Genomic DNA, 4,126 nt, shown 5'->3' with positions numbered 1-4,126 from the left:
CCATTCTTTCTGTCCTTCTTCTTTTCTCTTTCTTCTTCTTTTTGTTTTTGTTTCTCAAGACAGTTTCTCTGTGTAGCCCTGGCTGTCCTGGAACTCACTCCGTAGAACAGGCTGGCCTTGAACTCATAGAGATCTGCCTCTATGCCTGCCTCTGTCTCCTGAGTGCTGGGATTAAAGGCATGCCCTACCACTGTCTTGCTTCTTTTTTCTTTTTAAAATAGGTTTCAATTAGCCCAGACTGGTCTTTGACTATCTCACTTAGACAAATATCCTCAATTAATAATAATAATAATAATAATAATAATAAATAGAACACTTTTGGGGACAGAATCTCAAACTTGTAACCCCCTGCTTCAGCCTGCAGAGTGCTGGGATTACAAGCAAGTGCCATCATGCCTGGGTCTTTGCCTTGCATTTGTCCCCATGCGGAACCTGGTACATGATTTACAAGGCCCAGTGCAAAATGAGAACTCAGAACTTCTTGTTCAAATATAAACCTGTAGCAGAAGCAGGAAGGAGGATCTCCGAGTTTGACGTCAGCCTGATCTGCAGAGTGAGTTCCAGGATAGCCAGGGCGCTCGCTCTCTCTCTCTCTCTCTCTCTCTCTCTCTCTCTCTCTGTGTGTGTGTGTGTGTGTGTGTGTGTGTGTGTGTGCTGTAATCCCAGCATTTGGGAACGAGAGGGCAGGAGATCAGGGTCATCATTGGCTACAAAGTGAGTTCAAACCTAAGAATTTCAAAGTGGTAAAAGTGGAACATTTAAACAGTGTAAGGCCCCATGTGAACGCAGAAGCCACAAACTCATGAGGCTGGCCCAGACCCCTGAGTGCCACTTCAAAACCATTTTTCCCCACATGGCATATTACACAGCCATGAAGAAGGAACTTCCCTGTGACTTGCTTTGGTGAGCTGTTCTGGAACCTTTTACCCAAGTCACTCACCATCCCTTGGCTCTTCTAAGCCTCAAAAAATATTTAATTGTGCATGTGAACACACATAGCACAACTTGTAGGGAGTCTGTTCTTTCCTTCCACCATGTGGCTTGAACTCCGGTCCTCAGGTTTGGCAGCAAGCTCCTTCAGCTGCTGAGCCATCTTGTCTGCTCGAGTTGTTTTAAGCTGTCAATCACGTGCTCCTCCTTACCTCTCGGGGCCCTCCCTCTAGTTCCCCCCCCCCCAACTGGTTTTATCTCTTCAGTGTAACTGCAGAGGTTTCTCAGGATGCTTAGAAGCCCTCTTCCTATTCTGTGTTCATTACCACAGTTTTTTTTTTTTGGTTCTTTTTTTCGGAGCTGGGGACCGAACCCCGGGCCTTGCGCTTCCTAGGTAAGCGCTCTACCACTGAGCTAAATCCCCAGCCCCTCATTACCACAGTTTTAAATACAACCTGCACTCTGTCTGCACACACACCAGCTCCCACAGTTTTACCGCCAGGGGTACTAGTACCATCTCCATCTACTACCCTGATCTCCTCAGCTCAGCTGCTCGCCCAGCCCCTGCTTTATGGCTCTGCTTTCCTTCCCTGTGGAATTTCCAATTTGTAACAGACAAAGCCACACCCTGTCCTTGCCATTCAAAATCTCATCTCCTCCTAAGGGGTTCCAAACAGCATTCCGGATTCCATCGTGCACATCCCGGAGTCCTGTGCCGCACCTTTGATACCACCTTAGCCTTCCCCATTATTGCCGGACAATAATCCCCCACCCTCCGTATGGATTCCCCTTTATGCAAGATTCCCTAAACTTCTGGACTAGGCCACAGACCCTATTTTGTACCCTATACCTCGTACTTCACAGAGGTCATATAACTGTGATTAAGCAATCATTTGTGTGGTTCCACCTTTTCCGTGGGTTCAGACCTTGTCTAGCATACTATGGGTGAATACTTTTTACACAAACTGAAGCCCGCTAGAGAACTGTTGTTTGCAATTTGGTGTCTATGGTATAGTTCCAGTAGGGGGCAGCAAAGCATAAGCAACGGAAGGGTTCCAGGCTGTAACTTCAAAGGATGACTTTCAGACAAATCGTGTAACCTCCTAGGTCTCTCTACTTCTGTGAAAAGGAAGGCGAATGCTCCTTCCCCTGGATCAAACGAGATACACAACTTTAAAGGGGCTGCCATGCTGCACAAGGCAAGTGTCGGGAGCGTCATTTAGGAGCGGACGCGGATTGTGAGCCTGCTGTGAGTAGGGACTGGACCGATGAGGAAGAGTGGAAAATTAAAGCTGAGAAGGAGCCTGGCCCACGCCCAGAGCCAGTCTGGAGCCAAGCTGTGAGGTCAACCCAGTGTGTTCTTGTCACAAGTTCCTCCCTGTTCCCAGAACATCGCCCGCTTCTGTGGCAGCGTCCAGTGTCCTGTCTGAGACATTCTAGGTCTCCTTTTGCCAACACACCTTCACTGGGCTGGATCCTGGCCCCTCAGAGGCCTGTTCGCCACCAGCCCATGATTACAGTTAACCTGACATCCTGACTGAAATGCTAACGGTAAACTATATTTTCACATCATTCCCAGTGTTGCAAGCAGGAGCTGGACCGTCCCCAGAGAGACGGGGTAACCAGAGTAAACAGAATAAATGCCATCAGATGAAATTTCAGGTCCTTTGGGAGGTGAGGGAAGGACCAGCTCACGGTGATGAAGGCAGTCCTAAAATTATATGAAAAACAATTCTCCACCCATGGCCCCTGGGAGAGGTTGCATCCTTGTGATGAGGAGACAGCTTGTTAATTTATATCCAGTGAAGTTGCTGTTTGGGTAGCACAGTACGCTACTGACAACAGCTTTAGAAACATGTAGCCATGCGATAAAAAATGTAGAGAAGATCATTCTCCAAAAATGTCCTCTGTCATTTTAATCCAAGCCTCCCCTTCTGCCCAGGCTGTACCTATCCAGGCTCACCAGATCTGCCTTTACCAGCAGGTCAAGGAATGACGCGGCGTGGAACTTCAAAACATGGCTTCTTTCACTTGGCATGATGGAGTTTTTGACCCTTTTTAAAAGTTGGCACAGAAAGCGATGTGCTTGACTCTGGCATTTCCCGCTCTGTACGTCTTTACCCTTTGCTCTGGTCTGCTCCTCTTCCCCTGCCTTCCTTGCTCCTCCTGCTCTCCTCCCTGCTCCTCCAACTGTTCCCTCCTCCTGCCTCCAAGCCATGTGCACGCCATGACCCTCTCACTCACCCACCCTCCCTTTATAAGGATTTATTTATCTTTATGTTACCTGCGCCAGTGTGTGGCTCCCATGTTCACCTGTGTATCGTGAGTGAGCAGCGGTGCTGGTGGAGGCTAGAAGAGGGTGTCTGACCCACTTCCAGCTCTTAACCACCAAACCATCTCTCCAGCCTGCCCACACTTTATTCCTCCTTTCTTCTCTCATGGTCCCTTTTTAATTCTCTCTCCCTCTCCCCGCAACCCCCTTTCTGTCTCTCTGTTACACACACACTTAAAATCTAGCTTCTGCTCTTGGGAGAACCATGAAGTACTTGTAGTTTTTTTGTTGTTGTTGTTTTGTTTTGTTTTTTTCACCTTTCAGAACTTTAATGCTGTGAACATCAGACTGTAGCAGAGGCAACTATGAGACCCACATCCGTCGTTCCTGTACGGCACCCTGCATTACAGCAAGCCCAGCTTAGATCCCACCATCAAGTGTGGCTTGCCCATCAGTTCACTTTGTGATGGATCGTGAAGAATATCCTCAAAGCCAATGGTTTCATCATTGCCCCTCAAAATATCCAGTGAGAGGTTTGAGCTCGGAAGAAACAGAAGATGCTGGAGCTGCCGCACTGCCTTGAACTCCATCTGTAACTTCAGGGGAGCAAACACACCCTGGATGTTCCTCAGGGTGGAAAAGTCCATCTTGTCCTGGTTGAGCTGGATTTTTTTTTCCTGATAATTCAAGAGGGTGACTGGGCAAAAGTTCATTTTTTCCACACGAGAAAACCCTTTCTGGAGAAGATCATGAGCTCCATAATGGAATACTGTCCTTCAGCGGTGGCGACCCAAGGCCTCTGGTGTTCATCTTGGAAACAGCTCTGCGAAATCCTCTGAACCCGCTATAGTCGGCCAGCCAAGCCACTCACTTCTGCTTCCTGCACGTGTAGTTTTGAATCTGATCTTTTCCACTTAGCATAAT

General features: G+C 48.0%; 1 pseudogene; it reads right to left on the bottom strand.

Annotated features, from left to right (window-relative positions):
* Nucleotides 1-3,579: 3,579 nt before the first annotated feature.
* Pomp-ps2 (proteasome maturation protein, pseudogene 2) lies at nucleotides 3,580-4,126 on the bottom strand (annotated as a pseudogene).

This window comes from Rattus norvegicus, chromosome 3 (assembly GCF_036323735.1).
Source record: "Rattus norvegicus strain BN/NHsdMcwi chromosome 3, GRCr8, whole genome shotgun sequence".
Classification (NCBI taxonomy): Eukaryota; Metazoa; Chordata; class Mammalia; order Rodentia; family Muridae; genus Rattus; species Rattus norvegicus.
This window is presented reverse-complemented; position numbering and strand designations above follow the sequence as displayed.